The sequence below is a fragment of the Typopeltis vanoorti genome, chromosome 15 (genome assembly GCF_054136105.1).
Source record: "Typopeltis vanoorti isolate ZY-2024b chromosome 15, IOZ_Tvanoo_1.0, whole genome shotgun sequence".
Classification (NCBI taxonomy): Eukaryota; Metazoa; Arthropoda; class Arachnida; order Uropygi; family Thelyphonidae; genus Typopeltis; species Typopeltis vanoorti.
This window is the reverse complement of record NC_143563.1, coordinates 22,889,461-22,905,302: the sequence shown is the minus strand read 5'-3', so window position 1 is coordinate 22,905,302 and position 15,842 is coordinate 22,889,461. Positions and strand designations below refer to the sequence as shown.

The 15,842-nt window shown below is 32.0% G+C and overlaps 1 protein-coding gene across 2 annotated transcripts in view; it reads right to left on the bottom strand.

Moving 5' to 3' along the window:
• The window catches only part of LOC150098494 (uncharacterized), a 128,564-nt gene that overhangs the window by 106,653 nt on the left and 6,069 nt on the right, over positions 1–15,842 (bottom strand). The window lies entirely within an intron of this gene.

Here is a 15,842-nt window from a genome sequence, read left to right as displayed (position 1 = left end):
AGTGGCACCAATATCTTTAGCAAGTGAAAGTAAATTTAAATTTGTAAATATAAATTTATCTGTATTTAGAAAAAGTCGGTTTTAATTGGAAGGACTCGTAATTCAGACGTCACGGAGTGACGTCATCAGTGGATTTTTATTTTATTTATTTGTTTATTTATTATTTTTTCTTTTTCGGTCTTCTATATTGAGATTGCGGTTTAGTATCGGGTCCTTGCTGTGTAAGAAAATAAATAACTTTTTTTTTTAACTTTATAAACTTCAGAGGCAAACATCAGAGGCAAAGGACTGGATTGTCCTTTCTTTTAATAACAATAATAAAGACTTAGTTTAGACTCAGACTACGCCCACTTAAAACTGTCTGAACAAAAATCTCCGAACCCTGCAATTGTAATGTACAAAAAACTCTCAGAACTCATGAAGCCTTTAGGTGACGCCACTGGTAAAAGGACTAATAACGTCTTCTGGAAACGAAGACTATTATTATTATCACAACTGGGAGAAAAACTTTCCTAATGGGAAGAAAAGCATTTCCTTTGAAAACATGAAATAAATAAACGTGGAATAAATATTTTTCTATTTTACTCTATCAACATGAATTAATTTTGTGATTTTTAAGAAATATTGTGTCGGTTGCGTTCTCTTATGACACAAGGTAGCGCTGCTATTCTATTTGTCATCAAAATGTGCATAACATTTCAAATTGGTTACTTTGAATTCTGTTCTTGGTTAAGTGCGAATACAGTAAAATCTCTTTGTATATATCGAATATATATACGATATTGTCCGAAGAAAGCATTCGAAACAGTGGAAGTAATTATTAAAGTAAAGATGAAATGAATTATCGTATTTTTAATCGTACTTTGGCACTCTCGTTTCTAATATGTAAAATATTAATTTTCATTAAATTCCAAGCTCCGTGGAGAAAATAATGAATCATAAACTTTATGTTAAGTAATGCAGATCAAAGATGACCAGAGAATATCGTTTTACTCAATTTTGCATAATTCCACTGCTTCCTTCCTGTGCACAAAGCGGCACATATTACATTTAATACCTGAAATTTTATTGCAGTTTTGCATATGCAGTCCTGTTTCATTCCTTTTTTATTTTATTTTAATTTTACAACTTTTATGAATTCATTTTGTTAAAATTAATCGGATACTAGAATATCAAAAGTAGAATAGTGAAGGTTAAAAAAAAAAACGAGAAGGTTTTTCATTAAATCATTAGATTTATTTTGGCAGTTATATTACATGGTCTATCGATAAACATTAATGCGGACTTAATGCCCTGTTTTTAGGCAAAAAAAACCCTTGGACACTGACCTACTTGTTCTCTACATGTATTTCAATAGCATATTTATAATGAGGCTTCATGAAAAGTTTTTCCTGTTCAATCCAATAATAAAAATAAGGAGATTGTTAGAAATTAGGAAAAGCTTAACGAATCAACTAAGGCTATGAGGCAAATCTATGTCATTCTTGTCTGTAGGTAGAAAAACCTATCACCGCCACTTTCAGCTGAAAAGTCCGTATAAAGGTATTTCGCGTTCCTGACAGTATTCCAACTCTTTTCTTTCATGTCGCAACATTCTCCGTTTTGAAGAGGATTTTAAGGCGGTATCGTCTGTCAGTAAAAAAAATAAATAAATAAATAAATAAAATCCATATCTTATATCTTACTATGAGGTTATATGTGTTCGGATTATCAACTTTCGTTTTTTTTTTTTTTTTTTTTTTTTCCTTCCAATTCTGAAAGCGTTTCTGGCAATAGTCAAATCTCCTATACATCTTTTGAAAAACAATATAAGTGTGAGCGTTTTCTTTCACTAGCTAGCTGATTTGCGAACATGAAGCCAATTTTCGCTCTGAAGATGGGGGTAGTTGTGAATGGAAAAGAAGCAAGCAATGAAAATATTCGTAAGATGGGACCTGTACAGTGGCGTAACTTTATAGTCTAAACCTCCACAAGCTGAAACTGGGGAAGAGAGAACTTAAAGAGCCACTGCAAGCTCCCTTTATGAGTGTAGTCCTTAATGTTTGCTTGTATCACAGTTACACTGAAAAAATGCAGGTGGTTACTTTGTGCATATATATTTACTCTCTTTCTCTCTCTCTCTCTCTCTCTCTTTTTTCTCCCTCACCTCAAACTTTTACCATTATTTTCTCTTTGACCTAGTTTTTACTTTTCTATTTGAAATACAAGAAAAGGTGCCCGAAATATCTCGGTGAAGGTCAAACTAGTATTTCACAAAGGCATAACCAGTAGATGTCTCGTTAAAGGTTACCAATAAAGATCTAATTTGTTATGTTTGGAGTGACAGCCACTATTTGCATCGTGAGATGACGCTGTAATAGAACTTGTTGAACGCTGTACTTTCTCGTCTGCCTGTTGCATTCCAAACTTTAATGAACAGGCTCTGACAGAACGAGTAATTTCAGATGTTTCGCCTTGGCAACCACACGTCGTCTGCGATGTATTTTTAATATTTTAGCCCCTTGGCTTAATTCGCCACACTGATATGACAATGGTTGCCTAGTTACCGTTCATGCAAAGAACAACGCGTTCACTTTAGCGTTGAAGAGTTAAAAGGAAGACCGACACAGTTCTTAGAGAGCTGTCACTGTCTATCGATGATCTTGCAGAATTGAAGAACATTAAAAATCAAAAAGTTCAACAAGTGAACTTGTAGAACCAGGAAAGAATTATAATTAATATTTATGCGGTGAGTTTCGCAATTTATTATTTAGTTTCTCATATTTCAGAATATTTAAAAATATTGTTTTAGCAATTTTCCAGAATAACTAATAATAGTCATTTGGTAATGGTGAATATAAAGGCATTTATTTAACAAACATCGGTGATTATTTAACATCCATAAACCATTCGTTTTTCATTCTGTTTCACAATATACACAAAAATTGTGATATTATTCAACTAACATACGAAAATGAGAAAAATGACTAATGACGTCATCGTACAAGGAGCGAAAGGAAGGAAGCGAAATATATCATTTGTGCCTATTTTGCTAAGTAATTCTAGCATTTCTTTTAACGAAAATTGACGTTTGTGATTTAGATCTTATCGTTGTAATTTATAGGCGCTTCTTGAACATTCGTTTTATTCAGAAAAATAACTGGCGGATATTGATTTGCATCCACGTAGATTTGCAGCGATTAATTATCTACGGGATGATTAATTTTTTCGCTTCCGTATGATGTGTTTCTCTGAGAAGCTTTTTCGCATTTGTAACACGTCTCTTTTAAACTTTTATTGATGTGAAAATGTGGTTCTAAATTTCATCAAACCTGTTATTTTTCGCCGTATTTTTTGGGATCCGATGGCATTAAGTGTTCGGGATAACAATGTTGAGTAGATGGCGCTATCATCGCTGGATCTTCGATTGCTTTCAGAATAAATTAAAAGGGGATATTCGTCATTATTCTCCTTAAAGTTAAAATATGTAACGAGTATTTTTATACTTTTTAGTGTAACATTAAATTGAGCTCCCTAGTAGACCCAAAAAGTTACTATAAAAATATTATTATTATTTCATATCAAAGTTATTTTTTAATTGCGACTTGGCATAATATGAAATAGTTACATTCATATTTTTCGTCTGATGAATGAATAAATAAATTGTGAATGCGTTTATTCTCTCTTGTATATTCTCTCGTTTATTCTCTCTGTCATATCTTTAATAAACCCGACGAACAGTTATGAGGTAATCACCGAGAAAGGAGGATTTGCAAATTTGTCTCTAATTACATCCAGCTGAGTGTTGTATTCATTAATTTGCTGAATCGTGAACGAGAGCTGAATATGCATATCAGTAGCATACAAATATGGGCATCAATTCGGTAGGAAAATGCAACGACTAATGAAATGATAATAAGTTGTTGAGATTGAAATAAAAAGGGACAGATGGGAAATGCATAATAAGATTATGCACTGAAAGATTCGTTAATAGACAGAAAACATAAGAAAAAAAAGAGTTGCAGAGGTGTAAGCAAGTAGTTTGAAACTGCAGGTCAGTAAATTCGTTTTTTTTATTTCGTAAAAAAAAAAAAAACACGGTTATTTTATTTCAATGTTGTATGTGATCTGTGTTCAGTCATTCGAAATGTGCTAGGAGAAAACGTTAATTGGGTAGTAGTCAGTGTCATGCTTAGCCAATTTCATGCCTCAGGTAACCAAGTTATTTTGTAACCTGTAGGTTAATTGCTGTTCTTCCTTTGCCTTACCGAAACTTCTTTTTTTTTTTTTTTTTGGCGGGGGGGGGGGAGATAAGCGTACTAGTTTTGATTTGATCCACATTGATAGTGGATACTGTATGTTATGTTCGTAAGAATGCGTTTTTGTGTGCGCGTGTGTGTGTGTGGGGGGGTCTATATTACTTGAGACAAAACCGAGTTTCGAAGTAAAAACTCTTACTCACCTCCATCTAAAACAGACGTATTTAACCTTACTTTAAAAAGACTTACATTAGTAATACAGTCGGTGTAATAATCTGATGTGTGTGTTTTGGTCCATCTTTAAACTTAATATTGTATTACATTATCAAACAAAGAAATAAAAATAAAGAAAGGAAGGGGGGGGAATGATATTTTGAAAATTCGCAATTTCAAAAATATCTCATATTTTGTAATGAAATGAAAACACATACGTTACTTTGAGTTTCATTCAATGTTTGATGTACCTGATTGTATGCAGCAATGCTGTTATTGTTCAGTACATCTATGGTTTGGCTGAGGCCAATATGTTATATCTTTAATTATGTATGTTCTTCTGACGATTTTTTGGGGAAAGAAGATTTGGCAATAATTTATAATTATTGCCAAATCTTTTTTGAAATATATCGTCATCAGCGCTTAATATGAAATATGCTGAGGTTATGAGAGTTTCGCAACAAACACCTATGAGCATATCTTATTATATATGGATTCTAAAATTCTAAACGTCAAACTTAATAAAAATGATTACAATGGTTACTCCTCTATATTGAATACTCTGAAAAATGTTACGAAATATTTCGCGTATATTATCGGTGTATTTCATTAAAATGCATAATATTGACGTCTCTAAATAACCGAGCTTGGCCTAATAGATGAGTGGAACTACACCGGAAGATAAACTAGTTAGAGTTGATTTATTTCAATTTTCAGAAAATACAACCCAGCAACAAACAATGTTCCATTGCAGTTTTCTGACAAGAAGAGTAGAACATTATTCGAGTTAAAAACTTTCCTGTAAGTGAATGTGGAACTGTATTTAGATCCCAGTCCATCTTGAGCATCAAGATAATGGGAATGATTATGTTTGGCTTTGATGTAATGTCGTGCGTGTCCCAAAAAATTTGTTCTCGACGAGCGTTTCTGGTTGGAAGCCTGCCAGTACTAAGCGGAACACTAAAAGACATTTAATGACACCTACACAACACAAGGGACTGGAGGGTGGGGGGAGAATAGAAAGTGATTACACTACTTTAAGCACGAAATGTTGTAGTAAGAAAGTATGTAATCTGGTGACTGTTAGTTGATTCACCAGTTTTGGTGTGCTCACTCATTCACCAATTTGAACACAGAGCAGTGAGACTTGGAATCTATCAAAGCAACGTCCCTGCGGATTGTGCAAGTGCCTTTGACCTATGGGGAAAAGTTCGTGGTCCTCAACCATAAGGGATTCCCGAGAGTGAAATATTCGTTATAATAGATTGTTAAAACTAATATTTTCATACCTTTTAGTGTACTAGAGCGAGCCTAAAATATTGATGATGACACTGCTCTGACCCAAAGCTCGGAAATACAAAACTACCATCTCTTTAAGGATTCGCTATCCCGACCCAAAGTTTGGCCTGTGAACTGTCTACCAGAGCACTGTAACGTTTCCTGACTGTCGTATTGCCGTCAGTTTTCCATCTATTCAAAACATTACTAACAAACGACAGGAAGGGTCAGTCACTTTGCGGTAGACATACTGTCTTCTGATCAGATAGCCGACGGCTGTCTGCTTCCTAATGTTGATACATCGTGGTCTTTATTATGTCTGTAGTCCGTGCAATTTTTTATGTCTCTTCCCGCTTGCACACTGTCGGTCTGACCAATATCACCTCTAATCGGCAAGTGTTTGTGATTTTGAAAGTAGTTTTAAGTATATCGGAATCCATTGTTGTTAGCCAAATACTCCTAAAATTTTTAGCAGGAAAATACAAATAAAAAAAGTCCACGTATACCACTTGAATCTGGTGTTATTTCAAGAAACACTATTGAATGTTCTCAGCAACTTCAAAGAATAAACAAATGATCTTGGGATATGAAATCTGAAGAGATGATGAGTATAAGAAGCACACCTTTTGGAAATGTTTCAATACAGTTATAAAAATAGTCTAATTGAAAATATAAGTCTTGACAGAGATCTTAAATACTAAATTTATATAATGCTCTATCAAGCTAGAGCCATATTATTATATTTACTACAGCTGAAGCAGCTACAAGATACGAGGCCTGTGTATTATATTTATTAATTGCTTGTGTTGTAGCAGATTACTTAGCCTGTTTTTTTGATGAACAACAACAAAAAAAAAACTATCTTTGTATAAACTGGCTAATTAACCTAAAAAAGCCCTATAAAGAAATCACACTAACTTGTGGGATTTGAACCCGGATATTTTCAACTAGAGGGCGCCATCGACCCAACTGCGCTACGAACGGACAGACAAACTAATCTCATAGAGTTTACGCATTTTACGAAACACTAATATGAAGAAAGACATTGAAAAGCTATGAAAGAGTAAAGATAACTAGTTGAATCAGTAATCAAATGTATATACATTTGATTTACTAATATATACACATATGTTATGTGAATCCTATCCACAGGAGGTGGTAAATATATCATACATTAGTAGTGGGTGGATATATTAATAAGGGTTGGATAATCTGGAAATAGGGTAATTAATAATTATTTTATCAACTCGATCTTGTTCTTTGCAAGACCACAAGAATTTATATCACTTTATATAAATCGTTTATATATAATTATTATATACCTATTAAATAATAAATATAATTATTAATTCAATATTTAATAATTATATTTATTAAACAATATATTATCTAATGCATAATTAACACATTATTTTATATTATTTTACGATAATAATGTTTTATTAAATTAAAGCACGTCTCGTGAACACTATTCTATCACTAGAGCACGTGATGTCTTTCAGCTATCAATATCCTTTTCTGGTGTTTTAGATTCTAGACTGCACTGTCTGTTACTAGGGCAATGTTTTTATACGTTTTGACCAAAACGAATGCACTATCGAATGAAAAGATTTCCTCTCACAGAAAGGTAGGGTTTTTGTCCTGCGAATTGAAAGCATAGCAATGAATATATTAGGGAATTTTATTTATTTTTTCCCACACACCTAAATTAATATATGTTTGTAAATGAGTAAGGGCTCAACGTGCAACTCAGAATTCGTGTTTCTTTTCTAAATTTTTTACTCTGATTGATATGAAGTAACTTGTTCACCAGCACCGACGTCAGTTTTACATTGAACTAAGTTTGCTATTCCATACATCACGAGTGTATCTCATCTAAAGATATAATGCTCTCAGTTCCTAGATATTCACACATGTGGGGCTTTGTTGATTATATCGTTTCCACTATGGCTGTTATTCTCTCTTTTATTTATTTATTTATTTATTTTTTTCCTGGCGGCTGCAGAAGCTATAGTTGAAATGTGGTTGTACCAGGAAAATATCGGAGGTGTAGGTCAGTCCAAGAAGAGAATTAATTCAGTTATTATAAAAAAAAAAAAAACTGTCCAAAGAATGGGAGTCATTCCACCATTAAGGTTCACCAAAATTCTCCAAGAAAAAAAAAAAAATCTTGGAAAAGGTATTTCTACTTAATGTTGAGAGAATCTGAGAATTCAGAACACTTTTAGTTGTTTTGTGTGCTGATATCTTCGCAGTTTCTGAGGGAAGCAAATTTCAACCCAACCCATGAATGTACCTCTGCTTGCATTGCACGTATTCCTTTTAGATAACAAAGGCTGATTTTAGTAACTTATTACCTTTTATTTTGAATAAGAAAAGTAATAATAAATGACTAAATTAGTTTCAACCGCTATTCATATGGATTGATTGGTCATTCTTTTTAACTACTTAATCCATTCTTTGATTGGCTGAAAGGTTAACGAGTCATGACCTTACTAGGATTAACAACGAGCAAAGAATTTTATATTTATTTTATTATATTTTATTTATTATATTCACTTTATTTCACACTTTCTATGTAGTTTTTTTTTTTGTTAGCAATAATAATAATAATAAATCAGGAAATAAATAATACATAAATAAATAAAAATAATAATTTATGTGATTACGTATACCAAGAATTCTCACCGTGTGTTTAGTGTTTCTAAACTTGCCTGATTCACTAAGTAAAAAATATTCTTTACATCCTTAATGTCTACTTTGGTGTGCAATATGTCCCTGAAATATCACCTACTACTTCCTTCCTGTCTTTAGTTAGCAATTTCCGTAACTAAGGTACAGGGGGTGGGCACGTAGTGTTACATACACTACACCTATTAGTAATTTAAAGTGATTCGTATATATTACTGAGTCGCAAGCCCAAAAAAACCAGTTCGATAGATCAACAGTTCAAAATACATAGAGCTTTCTTCATATTTCTAGCCCTCGTATTTGAGATAAGTCAAGCCACTGCGTCCTTGAAGACTTAATTGGATGTTTTGCAGTCCAATTATTTTTCGATGTTGAAAAGAGAGAAGGAATAAAGCTTATGCAACGTTATGTAACGAAATTAAATGTATCCGATATTGTCTAAGAAGCATAGTTAACTTCAGACACAATGAATTCTTTTACCAGGTTATTCGATCCTGATTCTTTTATATTTTAACGTTCATTTAGGACGCTGTTGATTGAAATCTAGCTTCCTTTTAATAGTTTTACGTCTCTCTTTCCTTCCTTGTTTCTTTTTTACTTCAGAATTAGAGTAGTTTTCGTCTTACGAGCCAGGAAAATTATCAAAGCGAACATTAGATTTAATAGTTTCCCTAATAGACTGTTTCCAGTTGACTAATGAGATATGCGCATTTATGAAAAGTAGGGAGGGAAAGGTATATTAACGTCTTAAAAGAAAGACAAGTAAATCCTCGCGAGTTCGACTCAAAAAAGAGAAAAAAAAAGTATGTAAAAGAATTTATCATCCATATTTTTTTATAGCATTCATCAAAATTCGATCTATCCCAAGAAAAAAATAACTCTCAAAAGAATACAAGGGAGTAGAAATAATTGCTTCAAATAATTTGTTATGAAAATTATTGACTAATAAATGTATTAATTCGATTAAGTTCAATTACTAATAATTACGTTTTCAAACCAGCAAACACTAATTTTTATAATTTTCCGTTTGTTTATTATGGTACATAAATGTTTAGCAATCTTAGGTTAAGACTGACTGCTTAATAATAATAATAATAATAATAATAATATGGTTTTACATCGTTTCATATAATTATGGTGATATTTAGTGCAAAGGAAAGTCCATAGAGAGGGGGGGGGGGACGACTGACATGAAAACGGTGGTGGATAACGTAGACCCAGGGCCGGCGGAAACGGGCCTGCATTGCAGACGGGCGCCACTACAAGGGTGGGTGCCGTTTCGAAGTGTTAGTATGAAGTTTCATTCTTTCTTTAAATTTTTGTAAACGAATTAAGTAATAATAATTAGGTAAGTCAATATAATTGCTGCAAATTTACAGTTAGAAAAAGTTACAAATTTACAAAAAATCTTGTAAATTCTTTCCACATGATTATGATAAAAATAAATAAATAAATTGCCATTTGTTTGGGGACGCCCATTTCTGCTTTGCAGGCCGGTGACGTCCAGCCTAGCGTCGGCTCTGTGTGGACCCCATGTTTCTTTAACTCTTTTTGAAACTGCAGAAACTTTTCTTCTTTTTTTTTTTTTTTTTGTCGCGGAATCCCTATGAAAATTTTCATAAAAATGGTCAAAAAGTATATATGACAATGGACTATTGTAATCAAGAAAACATATGACGCGCAATATTACGAATAATAAAGTATTACACTTTATTATTACATCTAATACAAGTCATAAACGTTTGTATGCCCTGAGAGTTGGTTTGTCTGTTTACAGGAACAAATGAGCCTTTAGAAAGGTTCTGCTTCATGTCCTAAATGGGATTCGAATCCAGCTCCTTCTACCATAGGGCAAATGTCATATTATTCTCCTGATTGTGCTACCGAGGAGTCTCCATTTGCCGGCAGTCGTCTTAATAAAATAATACAGCTGCACATATCACTCGGGCAACGGCATTTTTATTTTTTTTTAAAGCTAAAAAATCACTTTTCCAGTTAGCTTATTTCCCTGGTAAAAACATTTCCTTATCCTCCTCTCATACTTTATATCTTATCACGTGCACTCGTGCGATATAAAGAACCGGTAGCACGTCAAGTCACATCATTCCTGGACCTATTGACATTTATACAACTATTGCAAGAGTATTTCGGAATCTTCAAGACAGAGATTGTCTTGAACTTAACTTTAACAATAACAGAACAAGATTTAGACATAGCGGATTTTTTTTTTTTTTTTTTTTTTTTTTTTTTTTTTTTTTTTTTTTTTAAGTATGCATTATGTTACAACACTGTCAACAAGAAAGAATTCTTTCAAAAATGATCTTAAATATTGATTAAGTACTATGTAAGTGCATTTAAAAACTAGAGAAAAAAAACATTATTTATAAAAGACAATCTCTGCTTAGGAAAAAGATTGCAATCGATGACCGGGAAAGATATTTTTATATTTTTCAAGGAGCAAAAACTTTGACATTTTATTCTGCCAAAACAGGGCACAGTCCACACACTAAGTAGGGAAAAGATCGATGAAATAGTCAATTCTTTCCTGGATGTATTCACAGTTTACTGACATTTATTCTGTGCATTAAAAAAAAAAGTATTTGTGGAAGCCCTGCTGTCGGTGATGATTCAGTCCAAAGACATGAGAATGGTATGCATTCCGATGACCTTGACTTTTTTTCCCCCTTTTGATACGAAGTCCCGGAAAATAGATGAAGAGAAATTTAAACTCTGACTTGGTTTGTGCAGTACAATAGCGAATAATAGAACAAACCAGTCCGTAGTACACTCGCAGTTTGCAGACAAAACAATACTTAAAGTACTATAACCACCTTATCCTCCAAATTCGAAATCCAATGATACATGAAAGCTCATGGGAGCTTAAGCGCCTGTTAGAAACACTGATGATGTTGTCTGTAGTTATTTAAGTTGGAAGCTATTGTAATCACCGGTAACAGGGCAGGCAGTGTTTCTGCTTTGTTACCGATAGGCAAAGTGTGGGAATGAATCCCCATGATCGAGAGTCTTGAGGTAGATGATCATCCGATGTTACACAGGAAGATCATGAATGACATTGCATGTTGAAAATGTGAACTGAAATAAAAAGACCATGTTTGGTCCTCTGCTACGAGTACATGATATTGCTTTAATACTGTAAAGCTCAATGTATATTATTTTCTCATAATAAAAAATGCAACAAAATACTAGTATTGCAAAATAAAAAATAAAACTTCACCACCCCTCACAGCATCATCTAAAAATAAAAATAAATAAGGATAAGGTTCAGACAAAAAAAGTCAAATAAAATAAAGACAGTAATAGGATTGCTCAGTCTTATTATAATCGTTATGGCTGTAGGTTATTATTGATATTCAAATACTGGTATGTCGAAATTAGGTTGTGGTTGGTGAATTATGTGGTGGAGACGGAGATTTGTAGAGTAGGTGCCCTCCCTCGATGAGTTTTGGATTCCTTTGGAGGTGTCGCGAAATAATAATAATATTATTATTAACAATATTTCGGTACTAGTGTCTAACTTGAGCATTATCAGCGATGAATCAAGATTTAAAATATCACATCGAAGAGTATCTGATTAAAGAAATGGTTCGAAAAAAAAAAAACATTTAAATTAATATTAAAGTTACATGTTTGCTTGTGCTTAGGAGTATCAACTTGTTTGCGAATCAGTCATACCCTAAAGTCGACCCTATTTGGAAGACTTATGACTAAAATATCCATTAAAATGAATATTTTAACTTTTATTTTTTCCTAATTAATTTCTGTTATATTCCTTGAAATATATATATATATATATATATATATATATATATATATATATTGAAAATATTCAGTAAATTAACTAATTAATATTTTCTTCTGCTATCTCATTCATTTCATAATTACGAAGATAAAAAGAGTGGAACGAGTCTAAAAAAAAGCTACATTGGGTGGTAAAAAGCAGAACAGAAAAAATGCAGTGCAAAAGAGAAAAGAAATTTCTAAGCACTAATAAATAAAATCTACTTTTCTTTCTTAGCAAACTAATGATTATTAATATGCTTTTTAATATAAGCATATTAAAGTTTTTATCTAAACTTTGAGAAGCATCATAAGGTAAAATATAAGAAAATAAATGTACAAAACTATTTTGCAATGGATAAGGTGTAAGTGCTGCTGCTGTAGTGAATAGATGCTTACTACAAGGACGATGCAAGTGTAGAAATAAAGGAAATGATGAAAGTGTGGAAAAAACTAAATAGAGGACTACTCTACAGGGTTTATGTAATCTGATTGCTACATCAGAAATAAAACACTACAATCGTGCACAACATAATTGTGAATGAAGCTTTATTTAACAAAATAGATACAACAGCAAATCAGGTACTTTCAATGGAAAAACAACATGCATCATTTGTCACGTTCCATTTTTTTTTTTTTTTAAACCTTCCATACAAACCAAACGTATATTCATGATATCCACATACATATAACTCGAATCCCCAACAAGCATTACTGCACTGTTTATATTCATATCCTCGTAAATATTTTACACGAATTTTTAAAAAAATATACATGAAAAAAAAATAATAAATTATGTAGAATATTCAGAATATCATCAAACGACATCAAAAAATAGTATTTAAAATGAGCTTAATTTAATGAAAGACGCAAATTTGAACATGTTGAAATAATCACGCAACGAACATTTTGTTTTTTGTCACACTTGTGCACGTGTGATTGTCATGGAAATGATATGAGCGCCACTCATGGGAAAAACAAAAATCATTAAGGATATTAATATTTTAAAAATGATAAAAAATGGCGAAGACTTTATTTATTTATTTTTTTCAATCCCAGCGTAATGTCAACGGCTAGGTTATTCATGGAATAGGATTTGTCAGTAAATATTAAAATATTTTTTCTGTACAAAAAGAAAAAAAAAGGGAGTATACGTTTAAATAACTTTGCAAACAATTAAAAAATTACCCAATTAAAAACAGCAAGAGAAACTAAAGAAAAAAAAAATTGTAAAAGGAAGAAAACCAAAAATTGTAAATCAACAACATGACAGGTATATATCAGACGTTTTGAAATAAAATACGGGATTAATAAAAAGTATTGATCACAAAAATACTCTATACTAAATGAGGTAGAAAATTGATTAAAAAGAATTGAATAAAATAAGAGTATGATATCATGCAGCTTAATCCAGGTTGTTCCCAGTTAATTTGTGAAATATCTGAAGATTAGTTGTCCTAATGGAAAGCTAGATTTGTGAGCATATTATTGTAGTAGCATTTACCAGTAATTTACGTAATTCTAGACATGATTATAAGATATTATTGTTATTGAAAGATCATTATAGTATTAATTTTTTTTTTCATTAGTAAAGCTTCAAAGAAATATTATGTGATTTTAAAAGAGCTTATTAAAGAAAACTTGCGATATTACTAATATTACTATTTCAACTATTCCTATTTTTAATGAATTTCAACTTCAGACATCTCTAATGACTTCTCAAGATGGTGTTTAAATTTGGATTTTTTTTTAAAATGTCATTTTCATTCTATAGAATTTAAAAAAAAAAAAAAAAAAATCAGGATTCCAGTAGCACTGCCAGAGTAGCTTCGGCAGGAAGAGTTCTTCAGTGTTTTTGTGACTGGAGTATCGGGTAGGCTCATCCTTTTTATTATTTATTGAAAAGATTTTCGAGAAAACTGTTATTACTCTGAGTAGATGGAATAATATGTATTATTAGTGCTTTAAAAATGATATAATTTACAGTATTGAAAATAATTCTAAATAGTTAGCCCAAAGCTTACCAGAACTATCAAAAGCTGTATTGAGTTATTAATAACCAATATAGATAGATAGAAAGAGAGAGAGAGAGTACCAAGGCACCTCCAAAAGTTATCCTTTCTATATCGTATTTTTGACTCACTCTAAAAGCTCCGTTTTTTTTAAAAAAAAAATCGATCCGTTAACAGTGAAACAATATACTACAGTTAAACATTTATGAATAAGTAGATTACATCCGAAAAATCCATTCAGAGAGAGAGATGACAAATAGATTAGATGCATTAAAAAAGCAACAACATCCTAATGCGCGCGTGCAGTAAAAAACATTCAAATGTGCCAAAGTGAAAATATATTTAAATTCGAGTCCTAAAAGCCGTTCTTGATTGGAAATATATCGAAATCTCTATGGAGTTGAATTATCCCAATCTATTCATCGTATATGTTTTTTTTTCCTGCTGCATTTTCTCCCCAGAGTGCATAAGTGAGATGTCAGAAATATTAACGACATTTTTGTGTACATACATATATACAATATTATGTAACAAAAGTACGATTTGAGGGAATCAGTAACAGGAAATATCTGAAACCAAAACTGGTTTAGTAGGCTAACAAAGCTAACTTATACACCACTGAGACTTTGTGTGGTAAACAGATTATAATAGTGAACATCTAATACTAATCAATGATCGACTTAAATAACGAGGTGATAGTAAATGGATAATAACTGTTAAATAGTTCTTCAGGGATGTCTTATACGATACTTAAAGCCTCTTATTATTATTATTATCATTTTAATACACAAGGCACATAAAGATAAGATGTATAACAATTCATATAGTGGACAATATAACATTAAAATTCAGTTGAAAGTCAGGGATTTTAATAGCTTAAGGAACATTAAAGAAACAAAAAAATATATTTATGTACAACAGGTATTTTAAACGCCTGTTAATGACGTTATTTTGTTCCCTATGCGCCCTCTGTTGGCAATAAAATTCCTGTCTTGTTTATTACAAGACTAGGGCTGAGAGAAGAAAGTATTGGAAGTCGAATTAATCATATATCTCAGATATATTATATATTAACTCTTGCTTTGTTCGTTTGTACAAGGTATGAAGGAAAAAAAATTCAAATGGATATGACATTTTGCACTTAACATTAGACATGTACTTAATAGTTATCCATAATACTTTGCCAAATACCGGAATAGTCTAGTTTTGCTAACCTTTTGCAAGGTAGATCAATCATATTTCATTCACTAAATGTGACTGATCAACTGAATAAGATACAGAGATAAAAGCCTCGTCTCTGTATACGCATACAGAGATATGCATACAGCTCCCTCTTGTTCTATAAGAACAACAGGGACTTGCTTCTCTGTTTCTCAAAATATAGACTATGCAGATATAGAAAAGTACGTCCATATAAAGGTGAGGAGGGGGAAGTACTGCATCAACATAAAAAATGCAGTCCTTGACCTCGTAACAGAAAGACTGCTTTGAGCTTTCTATCCATTTTTCTTTTTCTTTCATACCTTTCCTTATTACTTAGAAAACACAATACTGAACACGTTATGTGATACAATATAAAACAGATGGTAACTCCCCCTAGTGGAGATGATGG